At 43.2% G+C, this 18,273-nt stretch overlaps 1 protein-coding gene across 2 annotated transcripts in view; it reads right to left on the reverse strand.

The window, feature by feature from the left end:
* The window catches only part of SHROOM3 (shroom family member 3), a 335,191-nt gene that overhangs the window by 171,930 nt on the left and 144,988 nt on the right, over positions 1 to 18,273 (reverse strand). The window contains exon 1 of one of the 2 annotated variants that reach the window (XM_044945752.2): positions 7,175 to 7,404. The exons of the other annotated variant lie outside the window; for it this stretch is intronic. The gene's annotated coding sequence lies outside the window, so the exon portion shown is untranslated. Of the gene's footprint in view, positions 1 to 7,174; positions 7,405 to 18,273 lie in introns of those variants that run through there. 2 annotated transcript variants of the gene reach the window in all.

Consider the following 18,273-nt stretch of genomic DNA (forward strand, 5'->3'; position numbering starts at 1 on the left):
TTCACTCAGAGAAAAAGTGAACCATGCCTTGCGGTGGTACAGAGGGCCCTGACCTTTGCTACCACTGCACTCATCTGGTTATTCCTTTCACATGCCATCTATACTGCCCCCAGGGCCTTTGCACTTGCTGTTCTCTCGGTTTCTATCTTCTCAGCTCATCCCCAGGCTTAGGTTCTCACCTCCTTAGTGTCTTATTTTGTCTTTCTTCATCACCTTCCTTGTAGGCCTTCTCTCACCACCCTTCAGAAAATGACAATATTGCTTCTGCTTATATTCCCTGCTTTAGGTTTTTCCATAGCAGTTATTTTATAACCTAGTTATTTAGGGGTTTGTCTGTCTTGACCAGAATGTATGCAAGGATTTTTGTCTACTTTTGTTCACAACCCTAAACCCCCAGCATGTGGAACACAGCTGGCACGCGGTAAACACTGCATAAATACTTACTGGTTAAATTTTATACATGAGGCAATCAGTACAGAAAGGGTAAGGGTCATGCTTTTCATAGAAAGACTAAGTTAAACTCAGAGTATACATCCTTTTCCCAAGAGTTGGTCACATTATTTTTGACCATCGGGGCAATATGTTAGATCTGAATAATACTTCCAAACAATACTAGCAATCAAAAATGTAAAGAAGTATTCCACATGTGTACTATATTCAAGAGTTCTATATGTGTAGGAAAAATCACTTGTCAGAATATTTTTTGACTCTACAGGAAATATATTATTTGACAATATTTGAGGATATATATATTTATATCCTCTTCAGGTTTTTAAATGAAAATATAAATACTTAAGACATATATGTGGAATATAGAAAAATGATATAGATGATCTTATTTACAAAGCAGAAATAGAGACACAGATGTAAAGAAAATATGGCTACCAAATGGAAAAGGGATAGGGTGGAATGAATTGGGAGATTGGGATTGACATAGATACACTACTGATTTTATGGATAAAATAGATAACTAATGAGAACCTCATGTGAAGAGTTGACTCATTGGAAAAGACTCTGATGCTGGGAGGGATTGGGGGCAGGAGGAAAAGGGGACGACAGAGGATGAGATGGCTGGGTGGCATCACTGACTCGATGGACATGCGTTTGAGTGAACTCTGGGAATTGGTGATGGACAGGGAGTCCTGGCGTGCTGCGATTCATGGGGTCGCAAAGAGTCGGACACGACTGAGCGACTGAACTGAACTGAACTGAATGAGAACCTACTGTAGAGCACAGGGAATTCTCCTCGGTGCTCTGTAGTGACCTAAATGGGAAATAAATTTAAAAAGAGGGGACACATGTACACATATAGCTGATTCACTTTGCTGTATAGTAGAAACTAACACAACATTGTAAAGCGAGTATATTCCAATAAAAATTAAGAAAAGAAAATATAAATGTTTAAATATATAAAGATTTGAAAATGTATATATATATATTCATTCTCATGAAAACATTTTCCCAGAGTTGTACAACCGCAAGAATGACAGCTTATTATAGATGCCATTCATTCGGGGATCATTTCCCGAGTTCCTTTTATGTGATTATATTTAACCTTCCTAATAATGCAGAAATCCAATTTGCAGATGAGGAACTATGCTCTAACAGGTTGTGCACCTTCCTAAAATAGCCCAGTACAGGGTAGAATTTAGAATGGGATATAATTCTTTTGTCTCCATCTAGAACGCCCACTCCTGCACTCACAGCTGCTGGTTAGGCTTCAGGTATTTAACATTTTACAGGCGCTTCTATCCTGAGGAAGGAACTCAGTTACTATAAATGGCTAATGAGAGCCCACCGACTGAAAAACTAAAAGCGATATATGCTACTTTCCTCTCTCTTTTCCCAAAGTCTACTCTTACACAGATTTTAGAGACTTCTGGTGGAGCCCCTACATCGTCACAGTAAAAGTAGGGTCTTTGTCTGAAGTTCATTTCACTCACTAAACATCCAGTTTTATAAAGCTCACATTATTACAGAGGGGAAAAAATGCAGCTGCTGACAGGATCGCTAAGAGCAACAAATACCAGGAAAATCTCAAAAGTCTGACCACTTTTTTTTTTCTTAACCGGAGTTTTGCCAATGATTTCGCCACAGCTTTGAAAGCTTGTTTTCACCTCTACCCTTTTCCAAAAGAGAATTCCACCCCAGGGGAGAGAAAAAAATTAAGACCTCAAACGAAGTACAAATTGCTCATTTAAAGAACAGGAATTAAGAATGTGGGGGCTTTTCTTCCTTAAAAGCTCATCACTCTGTAGAAAGAATTCAAACTCTGTCTTTCTGAGCATTGGAGCCAGTTTTTGGGTTTTGTGTTAGTTAATTTTAATTAAAAAAAAGGGGGGGGCATCATTCTTGAGAAGCTGTTGCTATGAGACTTCCTGGGCCTCAACAGATGGCCACAGAGCAGTTCTCAGCCCCAGCTCCGGGCTCTGAAGCCCTCCACTCAGGCATACCATTAACATTCCTGAAATACTTTCGGAGGCAAATGCGGGCCAGCCGCCTTCAGACTGGCTCACCCGCAGCTCCTGGGCCGGCCTCCCTGGCCACTGGGCCTGGGCTGAGATTTGTTATAAATGAATGATCAGGCCTCTCTAGGAAAAGGCCACAGCACAGATGCTGCCGTCAGAGGAGGCTTTGGACAAACTTTACTCACACACCCCTGGAGGTTTTGAGTCCTTCAGGTGAGCAGGTGGGTGCACATGAGTATGCAGACATTCAAACATATGTGCACGCACACACACACATATGCACAGGCAGCTCACTCCACACCCAATTCAGTTCATTGTTGGGACACCTCTGACCCCTCCGCATCATAGTGGTCCAGTTGAGAGCAGCAGAGTTTTGGACTGAAGCCTTTTTAGTCTCCAGAGTTGCTGAGGAAGAGGCTTAAGCATTCCTGATTTCTCCTCCGACAGAAAGGAAGGGAGAAAAGCAAAGCAGGGCAGATTCTACATTCACACTAACTTCTTGGTGCTGCTGGACAAACCATTCTCCATCATCACTTTTCTCACTCTTCCAAACTGGGATGATGATATTGACCTACATGCATCAGAGAGAGGAACTGATGAACCTGATTAATAAACAACTGTGAAATCACTGCATTAATATCAGTGAATAAATATCACACGACCAGCCTCTGGTGCTGCCAGGGAAGAAGATAAGGAAGGAACTTAGAGACGGCTCTTCGGGGGTCTAATCGTAGGGGCCGCCGCCCCTGGAGGACTGGTATGGATTACCGACCACAGGTTTTGGTGGAAAAGGTCTCCCAGTACCCGCATGGGTCACTAAGGCGCTTTGGGACTTGTAAAAAAACAAGTGATTCTCAACAGTCACAGCTTTTCAGGGTGGGGCTCATTTAAATTCCATCTCCCGAGTTGTCGCCACAAAACCAGGTCTGGAGTGTACAGGCAAAGTCCTACCGAAGTGTCTGACGCCAGCGTCACTGGATCACTTGACGGGACATCAGAGCCATCCCACCAGTTTCATTTCACAGACGTTCGTTAAGAGCGATCTCCCTATGATATCAGATGACAGGCCACAAACACCGCACGGCCACCATCATCTGACGTTCATTTTTAAATCCAATCTGTGCAACTAGGAACAAAACGACTTGAGACTGCTTAGGTTCCCACCTTCCAAAATCACCCATCTGTTCTGACCTAAAGCTTTCTTCTCATCTCCAAGTTGTGAACATTAGGATTGCTGGAAACAATTTAAAAACACAAAACAAAACATGCCTTTTAGAAGCTCAGCCTAACAGGAAGTGCACCTCTTTCCTATTAACCAGGGACGTTTTCATGAAGCCATCTATAGCGGGGTGGAGATGAGGACTTTTTCCATTTGTCTAGGGCTATGGTGAACTCCGGGAGTTGGTGATGGACAGGGAGGCCTAGCGTGCTGCGATTCATGGGGTTGCAAAGAGTCGGACACGACTGAGCGACTGAACTGAACTGAACTGATGGAAGCCCATGCGGCAAAGGGAAGTCTGGCCCAGTTGTTCAGATTCTGAGCTCATAGCGCCCTTCATCCTCACCCGCCCCAGTCAGAAAAGCCTGGGGTAAAGGCTGGAATCTGGGACTCTTTTGAAGAAGGAGAGGAGAGACAGAGGTGAGGGGAGGGCAGAGTCTGACTTGGACGGCTTCATTTGCATAGCTGACCCTTTCTTGAGCAGAGCCGCTGGGGCACACGCAGTGTGTCTGGCAGGCAACACTACTGTGCCTCATTGTGTGTCCTCCAGAACACTAGAGGGGTCCATCCCCATGGCCCCTGTGGACGAGGGAGCCTGGCAGTCATTCCACAGCTCCTGAAAGGAGACACTGGGGAAAAAAATAAATATAAGATACTTAATCCCCTGTCCCAATCTAACTCTAGCAATGCTGTTCTTGGGATGAAATATGTGTGTGTGTGTGTGTTAGTTATTAACCATTGTGTTAAATTAGACATTCAGGGGCCCCTTATACTCTGTAGATAGGTACAGGGTTTTCTACACTAATATGAAACATGCGGGTTTTGTGACTTTACTTCCTTTTTAATTAGAGCAGGTCAGGAAGCAACAGTTAGAACTGGATATGGAACAACAGACTGGTTCCAAATAGGAAAAGGAGTATGTCAAGGCTGTATATTGTCACCCTGCTTATTTAACTTATATGCAGAGTACATCATGAGAAACGCTGGGCTAGAGGAAGCACAAGCTGGAATCAAGAGTGCCGAGAGAAATATCAATAACCTCAGATATGCAGATGACACCACCTTTATGGCAGAAAGTGAAGAAGAATTAAAGAGCCTCTTGATGAAAGTAAAAGAGGAGAGTGAAAAAGTTGGCTTTAAAGCTCAACATTCAGAAAACTAAGATCATGGCATCCGGTCCCATCACTTAATGGCAAATAGATGAGGCAACAGTGGAAAGAGTGGCTGATTTTATTTTTCTGGGCTCCAAAATCACTGCAGATGGTGACTGTAGCCATGAAATTAAAAGATGCTTACTCCTTGGAAGGAAAGTTATGACCAACCTAGATAGCATATTCAAAAGCAGAGACATTACTTTGCCAACAAAGGTCCTTCTAGTCAAGGCTATGGTTTTTCCAGTGGTCATGTATGGATGTGAGAGTTGGACTGTGAAGAAAGCACCAAAGAATTGATGCTTTTGAACTGCAGTGTTGGAAAAGACTCTTGAGAGTCCCTTGGACTGCCGGGAAATCCAACCAGCCCATCCTAAGGGAGATCAGTCCTGGGTGTTCATTGGAAAGGCTGATGTTGAAGCTGAAACTCCAATACTTTTGCCACCTGATGCGAAGAGTTGACTCATTTGAAAAGACCCTGATGCTGGGAAAGATTGAGGGCAGGAGGAGAAGGGGATGACAGAGGATGAGATGGTTGGATGGCATCACCGACTCAATGGACATGGATTTGGGTGGACTTCAAGAGTTGGTGATGGACAGGGAGGCCTGATGTGCTGCAGCTCATGGGGTCGCAAAGAGTCAGACACGACTGAACGAGTGAACTGACTGACTGAGAGGTTTTGAAATTAGCTCTTTCTTCCTTTCTGTTTCTTTTTATGACTCTGAGGTTATTATGGACAGTGAAAAATTTTAAGATAGTGATTAGGGTTGAGATGGTATTTATCCCTCCCTATACAGCAATGACTTATCCTTAAACCAGGAAACCAACTTTGATTTATACATTCTCTAGTTTGTAATTCATAGGTGAAGGTAGCATTTTGAACTTGAACTCAATGCTAAATATTCAGTATTTACTTAACTTTCCATATTTACTTGTCCTTTAATCCCTTCAATATTTATAATTCATTTAATATCTACCTACCAACTGATCTGATTTTTCAATCATCAGCAACCATCTGTAGTATGGGGCACATACATTATATTTTAAATGATTCTGTAGACTTGCATGATGATCACATTTCAACCCATGGGCAATGTCATTTCTGATGCTTCTATTCATCAGAGCAGCATTTTTAGTATTTATATTTAGTATTACAAATACACTGATCTTATTACAGGAAAATGTCTTTATAAAGAATAGTTAGCTAACAGCTGAGAAAGATGGAGACTTCCGACTGCCTATAAATAATGAAAGAAAAAAAACATATTTCAGGATGATTAACATAGATCTTGAGTACATGGTTTCTGAATGTTTATCGCCTTGCTTTTCACCACCTCTGTCTGTTCTATTCCTGTTTACTTAGGAATCATTTAGAAGTGGGGAACAGCTTCCTCCTATCTTTGAAATTAATATGGTGAGGAAAGTAGCCTCAGAACCTCTTTGGATTTATAAATGGATCTTCACCCATATATAGAAAGTTTTCATTAAAAAAAAAATAAAAATTTTCTTCCTTATCACAGCAAGCAGGCAAGGGGGTGAGCGTTTGTCCACACCACTAGTCGTTTTACGAACCTTGGGTTACTAAACCCTACAATAAGAGTATGCTGACACCAATCCAAGAGGAAGACAGGATGGCCCCGAAGTATCTGTCGATCAACATAAAAGTACAGAAAATGAAGTCATAGCAGAACTTAAGCTTAATCAGAATCATGGCTTAATATTCCAAAGCATCTCACTGTGACTCAAAGTTAAGTCCTTCTGTCTAGAATCTGACTTTCTCTGGAAAATAAAGGTGAGGGGAAGTGAGCCAAGCGGTACAATCAAACCCCATGCTGGAGTGAAAGTCACTAACTCCTCTGTGCTGAGCAAGCCTTAAAAAGAAAAACTGCTTTCCTATCACAAGAGGAAAAAGTTAAAGACAGCTTTAAAAAGAAGTGGGAATGAGAATTAAATGATAGCTCCTAGGATTGCACGGTTGGGAGGAGCCTATGGCACAAGCATATACATTTGTTGGCCTTGATGAAAAGTTACTTTATTCTACCATCACTGGAACTCCTCATCAAATAGGAAGGAGTGCACAGTGAGGTGCCAGCTGCCGGCAAGGGTGACAGTGGTTTGTCAAGTACCCACCCCCTCACCATGAACATCTTTATTTCTGCCTTGGTATCATTTTGCCAGCACATCTGACACTCAAATCACTTACAAATTTCACCATAAAAGCCTAAACTGAAACAACTCCCCAGACCTTCTTTAGTTTACCTGCCCGATACAAGCATTTATGTCGAATTAATTGGAGAAATCCGGTCGAGAAATACCTGGTTTAAAAAGGACTTACCTTAAGGAAGTCTAAGCCGGCATTTCCACTGTCCTTGATTATCTGTTGGACATCTTCGTCCAGCACGACACAGGGCCAAGCCGGCGGCCCGAGGGGGCTCAGGGGCCGCAGGGAGGTGACATAGAGACACGAATCCGGCCCGGAAAGAATCCCGGGGAAGCAGCTCCGGGAAGGCGTAGGCGAGAGCTAAGACACAGGTGTCAGACACCACCCAAGCACCTCCGCTGGGAACCTGCAATCAGGCGGCTGCCCTGATTAGCCAAGTACAAAAGGCAGTTCGGATTACTGCCCTCCTCCCAGCCAATCGCCGGCCGGCCTGCCTGACAGCGGCGGGCACCCTGATGTCAGGGGAAGGACACGCGGCCAGAGCCCAGAACCGGTTTCTGGAGTGGCCGCGGGCACGCCGGCCCCGGGCAATCGGGGCCCGCGCGCTGCAGAATCTGGCTCACTGTTGCAAACAGAGCTCGTGGCAACGGGTAAGCCCTCTCCTGCCGGTCCCCACAGAACCACGATGCGAAGACGGTTAAATGGAAGGGAAGGACGATAGAATGAATGGCGCTGGGGGCGTCACTCACAGGGCGCCCCTGTCCGCTCTTCCTCCCGCCCCTTGCCAGTCCCCACTCGGGTTTCTGGGCAGCTGAATAAGTTCAATTTTTAATTAGCTATAGTTTTTGCAAGCAACAGTTTCTCACAGAAACTAGGAGGAGTGGAAGGAAACTCAACAGAAAGGACTATCTTTCTATCGTCATTGTTTCCGAAGCATAACGTTCAATACTGTTCAACCCTGGCAGACAAAAATTTATAAAAGGCCGTTCTCATAAAAAAAACAAAGCAACAACAGTCAGTGCAGTACACTGGAGTGCCACGCGGCTCACCTTTGTGTGTGCAATCTTGGCAAAAAGAATTTCACTTAAACAGATCATCTGAGCCTCTGAAGCAGCAGGCCTCTGCAGCTGTATGGAGAAGCAGTGCTTGATTCAAGTTTCGGTATTTGCCCCAGACTGTAGGGGTCAGCTTAACAGTAACCATAGACACAAAGAGAGAGAAAAGGAATAGGGCACACAGAAAGAGAACAACTCCAAGTGTGTCTGCATTCGTGCTTATGCAAACGCATTTTCATTAGTTTACGCCCGCCATGGTGGGAAAAAACAAACCATGGATCCACATGTAATCTGTAAACCTCCTTGCTACAGAAACTTTAAAAGACGTCTGGATTCTTTTTTTAGATGTGGAAAGAATGAAGGAAAGGGAGCACACATGCACGCATGCACACGCACGCACACACACACACACACACACACCCCATTCTGACATCACAGAGGACATTATATTCTAAATACAGTAGTCATCTCTACTCCAGACACCAAGAAAGTCTGAAGCATCCTTGAGGATGTCAGTACATTTCGAAGGTGAGACTAACTGTATTTAGAGATTGTTCCTGTATTAACTAGCAGGACTGTCCCTCCAGAATGCTCCACTTGAGTTCCAGAGCTATTTCTATTCCTATAATATGAAATTTAAGGAAACAGGATTGAGGCAGGTGTGAGATGGGAACAGAGGTGGGAGTGGGACAGAGAACCCTCTTTCAGGAGAGAAAGCTCCTCTAGATCTTGCACCCTGGATGCATTCCTTTGAAAGTAACCTTTTTTTCTTTGCAGAAGGCAAAATTCTTTTTATCTTCTTTAAAAACCTTTAATTTTATTTTGGACTATAGCCGATTAACAACGTTGTGATAGCTTCAGGTGGACAGCAAAGGGACTCAGCCATACATAAACATGTATCCATTCTCCTTCAAACTCACCTCTCACATAACAGGCTGCCACGTAACACTGAGCAGAGTTCCCTGTGCTATATAGTAGGTCCTTGTTGGTTATCCGTTTTAAATGTAGCAGGGTGTACATGTCCATCCCAAACTCCCTAACTGTCCCTTCCTTCCACACTCTCCCTCTTCCCCAGGAAGGCAAAATCTTATCCCAGTTTCATGTTTTCTTCCTCAACCCCACAGCCTCCCCAGACACCACAGCTACTCTCGATCACAGCTACTCTCACCAAACCAGAGTTCAAGGGCAGCCAGGCCACAAAATTCAATTTGAATGTGTCAAATTTAACAACCTGCTACTGCTGGCCAGGCGCTGGTCTTTCCAGTGCACATGACAAATGGTTCTACCTGACATGCGTTGTTCACAACCAGCCATCTAGTACGGGAATGCCATGCCCTCCACCAGCGGAACATTCCCACTGGCTTAAAGGAGCCAGGAGTTCACCCCCTCTTCATTTCACCAGTAATTTTTTTAGTCTAGTTCTGCACAACCTAAGCTCACTTCGAATCTACTCCCATTCAAGCTGCCTGTGACAATATGCTCAACAGATTAGTGGCTCCAGGAATTATGTCATTGCATATGTCCTCCTGGGTGACACGTTAACATGAGAAGAGATGATATCATTACGTAGTTCTTTAGAGTAACTAAAAAGAGCAGGCAAGTAAAGAGAAAAGATTGTACTGAAGCAATCAAATCATCTGTCCGTTCACAAAGTATGAGATGGATAAGGGAACCATTGTTATATTTACAAAGAATGAATACCTATGTAGTATTACACTGAACCATACAAACTATCAGTATTTGACAATTTTTGGTAGACTACGACGGCAATTTCATGTGATTCAACCTGTAGCGGAACTATAGTCAAATACTATATAACTAGGACTTAATTATGTGACAATGGGTGCTATGTTGTATTCTCTAACCATCGCAATTCTATAATGTAACACTGTGATTACCGTTACAGTTTTACAGATGAGGCAAGGGAAGCTTGGGGAGGCTAAGTAATGCATTGAACACCTCACAGCTAGCAAGCATTGGAGTGGGGATTCAAACCCTGACAATCTGCTCACAGAGCCTATACTTTGAACCACTCCCATCTCCCCATTACGAAGGAAAATTTGAATTCTGACTGTGGCATTCACTAGCTTTGTGACTCTGGGCAGATTATTACGAAACTTCTCCAAGACTCAGTTTTCTCTCCTCTGAAATAGGATTGACAGCAAACTTACCGGATATGAGGACAGAACGTGCTGACGTAAGCAAAGCACGTAGCCTAGAGGAAGAGCTCAAACGTTACCTCCTTGTGGTGGAAGGGACAGGACAGTCACTCTGCCACCTTCACCAGGACCTGAACTGACAGCGCACGGGTGTTCTCATCACCCTTCGGTGGCGCAGTGGCCACTCACGGGCAGAAGGACAGTGCAGCCTGCGTGCTCGCGTCTGGAAGCGCCGCTCTTCGGAGTCAGTGACGGTTACTCGGGCAAAGAGGAAGTCCTTCACGCTGGACTGTGCAGCAGACCCCCCACCACCCCCAATCTGGAAGAGAGACTCTCCACGCCATGCTGGTCCCCCAGATCTGACTCTCAGCCCCGTCTTGTATTTCCTGCTCCCTCTACTTCATATTTCTACTGAAAATCTGAAACACTTTTCACCGACACCTTAGACTTCTCATTTATCCTCTCTCAGCTTCTTAGCAATCAGCTGTAGAGGGCTAGGCAATCCGTGCTGAAAAGTACTGATGATCCAACCTGAAAGCGGAGCTATAGAACCCACAGTACTGGACCGGGAGGTGGGGGGCTTGACTTTTGGCTCTGCCACTGACTTGCTAAGTGACCCTGAACGAGTCATTTATTATCTTTGGGTTCTAGTCTTCACTAACCTAGAACATCAAGTTTCTTCCCAGTACTAATAACTGTGGTGAGGAGGAAAAAAAGAATATACTAGATGAGTTTTTGAGGAAACGTGAGTTTTTCTTTCTCCTTTTCTCTAAGAGCTAATAGCTCATCTCCTCAGGCACATCCTGTTTCCCTCTGATTACCTTTTAAACACCCACAGGCAGGAGGATTTTCTGTCACTCTGTTGATAAACTGCAAACCGAGATATTTAATAGATGGCCTTGATTTCAGAACAGCAGACTGCCATGGTATTTGTCCTTAACGATTCACACATGTCCTTGAGGGTACTCGTTCGTGGTTAGAGATGGGGGTCTATGGAGAGAAAGCCTCACTAAATAATGAAAAAAATGTAGTTTTCTTATTTTCAACTTCTTTGGGTCTGCATCTGTGCGTAACAGTTACACTGTTCTCCAGCAGTTGCAAGGTAGACTCATCTACTATATCAGGTAGATTTGATGCCTATAGGGGGCACTTACTTGCCTATACTTTTATGGCACAGCCCAGAAGCTCAAAGTTCTTTCATGGAGTATGATTTTTAGAATTAGATGTTTGTCCTCAATAGCCTGTGATAAACCATAATGAAAAAGAATGTATACAAATGTATAATGGAATTATGCTATAGAGCAGAAAGTAACACAACATTGCAAATGAACTATACTTCAATAAAAGATTAGATGAAATAAATAATAAAGGCATTTCCCATAATCTACCCCCCACTGCCGCAAAATTTATCCTCAATACTCCCAGGAGGAATTGAAAGAATTTTATGAATGGAAGAAATGGAAGCAGACATTTGTCCTCTGGTCTGCTTTCTTTCCACAGAGCACTCATCACCTAATATACTGCATACTTTACATATGTATAATGTTCATTATTCCTTTTCTCTGCTCATAGGATGTCAACTCCATGAGGACAGAGGTATGTCAGACCATGGCTGAGTCCAAAGCACCTAGAGCAATGACTGGTCACATATTAGATGCTCAATAAATAAACTTTGTAAAATCATGTAAGTGATTCAGGTTAAACTGTGCCCTATACATCTCACTTTTAGAAATCACACTGTGTCATCAGCAAGAACAGGCATGATACAAAATATCACAGCTAAGGCGAGAAAAGTGAGCAAATGTGGGTTCAGAAGCAGTCTAGTCCAATTCTGCAAATTCCCACATAGAGATTCCAGACTGAAAGAAAACTGGGCAGTGAGCCTAGGGAGAAACTTAATAAGCTCAGTTTCTTTTTTCTAGTCCATTTTCCTTCAATTTCATGGGAAATTGTATTTGGTGGAGAAAACTCCCAAGTGTGTCTAAAGGAGTCAGATCCTGAAGGACAGGCCAAGGGAAGTGAACACAGAGCAGCTGAGCCTGCTCACTTTGTGTTCAAATGAACATTTTTCAATCCCAATCTGACCGAATGTTGACATCAAGGTTGATGAGTAATGCCCATAGGCCTCTGAGCATCACAAAAGATGTCAGTTAAGTCCAAAGTGTTATAACGCAATACCTTCCCTGTGCAATAATTGCAGGACACAAATCATTTATGATACAGAAGTCAGAAAGCATGATATTTTCTCATTGCTAACATGACTGATGAGAGTCACCTTTCTTGCTTTTAAATCTCTCTCCTTCCTTTTGTGCTGCCTCTGACCACAGGGACCAAGAGGCCTGGGTTATCCTATCACTCTTAGTCTTTCTCCTGTCTTCACGTTCTCTAATTCTTTGGGGGAAACCAAGGTATTTCAGCACAAGAATATTAGTGGTCACAAGGTAGTAAATAAAGGTATTGGGCTTGGTCATCCCTTCAAAGTCCCAATATCCCCAATGGAGAATACCAAGCTACCATTTAGTGCTAAGAATAGCAGGCAGAGGAATTACATTTGGGTTCACATTTTATCCTCGAGGATAAAAAGAAAACTCTGGAAAAGAGCATGCTGAACACAAATTACACTATTCTTTATTTTAATTTTTTTTTTTTTACTTTTTATTTTATATTGTAGTATAACAATGTAGTTAACAATGTTGTGATAGCTTCAGGTGAACAGTAAAGGGACTCAGCCATGTGTATACCTGTATCCATGCTCCCCCAAATTCCCCTCCCATCCAGATTGCCATATAACATTGAGCAGAGTTCCCTGTACTATGTAGTAGGTCTTTGTTGGTTATCCGTTTTAAATATATCAGTGTGTACATGCCTATCCCAAACTCCCTGACTATCCCTTTCTTGCATCCTTTCCACCTGGTAACTTAAGTTCATTCTCTAAGTCCAAATTATGGCATCCTTAAAGACTCATCATGAGCTTCCCAGGTGGCTCAGTGGTAAAGAATCCGCCTGCCAGTGCAGGAGACACAGGTTTGATCCCTGGGTTGGAAAGATCGCCTGGAGAAAGAAATGGCAACCCACTCCAGTATTCTAGCCTAGGAAATCCCATGGACAGAGGAGCCTGGCAGTCTATGGGGTCACCAAGAATCAGACATGACTGAGCCCGCATGCATAATGACTCATTTAAATCTCCAGGAAAATTACACAGCTAAAATAAAAACAATGAGTAACAGCCAACAATACAGACATATATGTATTTATCAACAGTTTCTTAGCAGGGTGCTTACTTTATATCAGGGAGAATACGAAGTACTTGACATATTTTACCTCTTCCAACAACCCTACTAGGGAGGTACTATTTTTATACCCACTTCATAGGTGAAGAATCTGAGGCACCAAGAGATTAAAAACTTGCCAGGATCACAAAACAAACAAGTGGTAATAATAAGGTTTGAACCTGGGCAGCCTGATTTCAAGGAACATACTCTTAAACACTACTGTCTACGCTAGATCTGTTGTGACTTAGAAGTGGGATGTGGATGGCACACACAATGTCGAGGAGTTTGGGGTATTTTTCCAGCTGCCAGATTTCTCCCTAGGGAGACTATGCCATACCGCCCCCAGCCACATATCAGCCGAGTATATCAGTTGAATGGCGCCAGCCAGCAGTAAGGAGAGAGGCTGTCAAGCAATTAGCCTGATGATAATTTGGTATAATAAAATCTGCTTTAAATCATAATTTAAACAGACAGTGTGGAGAACATTCTTCCTTTCTCTTTCCTAACCCTCCATCTTGTCTACAGTCTCAAAAGGCAGTTTGAATCGCACTGGGGCTGGCAGACCCACCCTCCTGGAAAAATGAAAAAAAATGTGACAGGAGACACATACAGGCAGGCAGTCAGCACAGTGTGCAGTCTACGTAGGTACCTTTCCACAGGACCACATGGCCTCCTCATAAAAATTAGCAAACGATGTGCTTTCTTGTTGTTTAATCGCTAAGTCGTGTCCAACCCTTTCAATCCCATGGACTGTAGCCCACCGGCTCCTCTGTCCATGCAATTCTCCAGGCAAGAATACTGGAATGGGATGCCATTTCCTTCTCCAGGGGATCTTCCCAACCCCAAGATCAAACCCAAGTCTCCTGCATTAGCAAGCGGATTCTTTACCACTGAGTCACCAGGGAAGACTTCTTAATTCTTCCACAAGAATATGATAAATTTCAGTTCTTAATCAGGAGCAAAATGAAACTTACTGTATTCAGTATCTGACTAGGAGTTCATGCTTCACATTATAAGGATTGGTGGTGGTGGTTTGAAGGCTGACATTAAATATCTAGGTTCTTTGATTTTTAAAACAATTTAATGTTAAAAGAATCTGCCTGCAAGACAGGAGCCACAGGAGTTATGGGTTCGATTCCTGGATCAGGAGGATCCCCTGGAGGAGGGTATGACAACCTGCTCCAGTATTTTTGCCTGGAGAATCCCATGGACAGAGGAACCTGGAAGCCTACAGTCCATTGGGTAGCAAAGAGTTGGACATGACTGAGTGACTGACACTTTCACTTTATCTATCTTTATTTACCTAATTTCCTGGGCTTATGAGAACACTGTTGTGTACGAATATAGTGTATGAATATAGACAAGAGGCATATTTAGATGTTGAAATTTGGATTTGGACTTTTTCTCTCTCCCTGGAAATTTGTGCAGCGTGGAAATGGGATTAGAACAGTGGGAGCTACAGAATTTGCTACAGGGGGGGCTCCCTGGTGGCAAGTGGATTGTGTAGAGGTTGCAGGGAACTTATCTTGAAGCTGCAGTCTGCATAGTAAGTTCACTGTTTTCACTTACACCAGAGCCATTTTCTAAAGATCCTTTCAGTCATCCTTAACAAGATTGAGAAAACATCAATGGTTTGTAGCAAGGAATATTATTTTATTGGGTGGGCAACTAATGCAAATTACTGGGAGGTGGAAAGGGGAATTAAAGCTCCACTGTCTGCCAATACCACCCTCGAGTTGCCGCCTCTAGAGAGGATGGGCTCATTCACCTGATGCCAAATGACTGGAAGAGTAGCAACAATAAAGGGAGCTAGAAGGCTACCTATTCAAACCATCAGACAAAGCTCTCCCAGTGACTCATCTTTTCAGCAAATGGGGAAAAGCCGATGGTTTATCATTACTTCTCATGTAGAATGATATTATATGCAAAAATTCCCAACACTATATATATATATAATCTTTTACCTCAATAGCCACAGTGAGACTGACTAGCCTATTTAAACTCCAGAGTCAGATTGACTGGATCAGTTTCTTCATCTACTTCAGGTAGTTCAGAAACTCAACTAACATCTGGTGAAATACCCAAATTTATAAGGAACATCTGTTTCCAGATTGAGATCTGAACTCTAACATCCAGGATTACGTTCCACGGATAACCATTTCAGTCAGGCATGTGACCTTTCCTCAAATCAATACCTGTTACTTAAGAACTTAAGCCATTTTTAACTCTGTACAGTTCAGTGGTTTTAAGTGCAATCATGTTGCTATGCAACCATCACCAGCACCCTTGTCCAGAACTCCTTTTGCCTTACAAAACTGAAACTCTGTACCCATAAAACAATAACTCCGTCTCCCTCCCCCAGGCCCCGCAACCACTATTCTACTTTTCGTGTCTCTGAACTGGACTACTCTAGGTACCTCATACAAATGGGATCATAAGTATCTGTCTTTTTGTGACTGGATTGTTTCACTTAGTGCAACATGCTCAAGATTCCTCAATGTTGTAGTATGTCCAAATTTCATTTCACAGTCCATAGGGTCGCAAAGAGTCGGACACAAATGAAGCGACTTAGCACACACACGTGTGTACATTTGGTTCGTTGAATAAGCCTTTAGGCTTGGAAACTGTAAGAGAGGGAATAAGACAATTTGCTGAAATCTTAAAGCTGTGGTTCTTTAGGGTACATCAGAACCACCTGGAAAGCTTGATAAACCATTAGTTACAAGGTTAACACCCCAGCATTTTGGAGGAGGGCCCCAGATCTTGCATTGCATAGCAGGTCCTGGCTAGTGACCACACTTTTGAGAACCACTGTAATCCACCCAGGGTTGAGCCTGAAGGATTCCAATTACCAAAGACTTCCCATAGTACAAAGTAGCATAGTGTCACTTTACCTTAATCCATTCATCTGTTGATGGGCACTGGGTTGCTTCCATGTCATGGCTGCTATAAACAGTGTTGCTACAAAATTGGGTACATATATCTTTTTGATAAGCATTTTCCTGCCTTAGACAGGAGATTTGGAGTTATAGAAGGAAGGAAGCATAGAGCAGAGTAAGAAATAACAAGAAAGTCCAACCCTTGCCATTCTAGGGCATTGTAGGAATGTGGGAGAGACTGGTGGTAAGTCATACTGTCAGAACCAAGTTCAGGTTTCATGTCTCTGGTCTCAGGGAGAACAGGGCATTCATGCGAAGAAAGAGAGGGGAATGTCCAGGGTGTGAACAAATCTTGGCTCTGTTGCTCCACTAGAGACTCCAGGAGAAGGTTGCTGCAAAGGGAGCCTGGCTCAGCTCAATTTAGTTGGATATTGGATGCCATTCCAGTAGACTTGGATACTAGCTACGGTGGATGAAATGGGTGAGATGATGCTGGAGTGGACCCCTGGGCTAGGGGATATTGTGATGGAGAACTTAGCAGATGCTAAGGTGTTTGAAGCTAATGGAAGCAAGACTGACTATGCCAGTGGGAGGTTGCCAGGGATCTCCAGGGGCATTGCCGAGGCCAACACTAACCATGGATTCACCAGCTGCAGAATTCTGCCATGGAGCTCAGCAGTGACAGGCAAGACTGCAGACAGAGCCTAGCGAGCAGGCGACAGTGTGTCCAAAGACCCGTACTTGCCAGTGCCAAACCCCTAGACAGTATTTTGGTGAAACAGTTGGGCGGTGAAGACAGAGGATGACATCGAAGAGAGGCAGCATTTTATGTTAAAGCCTGAGCAGTACCTCAATGGACTGACTATTCAAATGATTAGATCAGGATAACTTTTAACTTGACTAGGACTAAAATTTATTGTTTTGTTTCCAGCAGGTGTGAGATTGTGAGGAACATCAGATTAAGTTTTGTTAGAATAAAAGGCAACCCTGTACACTGTTGGTAGGAATGTAAATTGGTGCAGCTACTATGGAAAACGGACTGGTTCCAAATTGGGAAAGGAGTACGTCAAGGCTGTATATTGTCATCCTGCTTATTTAACATCTATCCAGAGTACATCATGAAAAATGCCAGGCAGGATGAAGCACAAGCTGGAATCAAGCTTGCCAGGAGAAATATCAATAACCTCAGATGCAGATGACACCACCCTTATGGCAGAAAGCAAAGAACTAAAAGAACCTCTTGATGAAGGTGAAAGAGGAGAGTGAAAAAGTTGGCTTAAAACTCAACATTCAGAAAACTAAGATCATGGCATCCGGTCCCATTACTTCATGACAAATGGATGGGGAAACAACGGAAACAGTGACAGACTTTATCTTTTTGGACTCCAAAATCACTGCAGATGGTGACTGCAGCCATGAAATTAAAAGGTGCTTGCTCCTTGGAAGAAAAGCTATGACCAACCTAGACAACATATTAAAAAGCAGAGACATTACTTTGCCAACAAAGGTCTGTCTAGTCAAAGCTATGGTTTTTCCAGTAGTCATGTATGGATGTGAGAGTTGGATTAGAAAGAAAGCTGAGTGCAGAAGAATTGATGCTTTTGAACTGTGGTGTTGGAGAAGACTCTTAGTCCCTTGGACTGCAAGGAGATCCAACCAGTCCATCCTAAAGGAAATCAGTCCTGAATTCATTGGAAGGACTGATGTTGAAGCTGAAACTCCAATACTTTGGCCATCTGATGTGAAGAACTGACTCACTGGAAAAGACCCTGATGCTGGGAAAGGTTGAAGGTAAGAGAAAGGGACAACAGAGGATAAGATGGTTGGATGGCATACCAACTAGATGGACATGAGTTTGAGCAAGCTCCGGGAGTTGGTGATGGACAGGGAAGCCTGGAGTGCTACAAT

Source organism: Bubalus bubalis, chromosome 7 (assembly GCF_019923935.1).
Source record: "Bubalus bubalis isolate 160015118507 breed Murrah chromosome 7, NDDB_SH_1, whole genome shotgun sequence".
In the NCBI taxonomy this organism is placed as follows: Eukaryota; Metazoa; Chordata; class Mammalia; order Artiodactyla; family Bovidae; genus Bubalus; species Bubalus bubalis.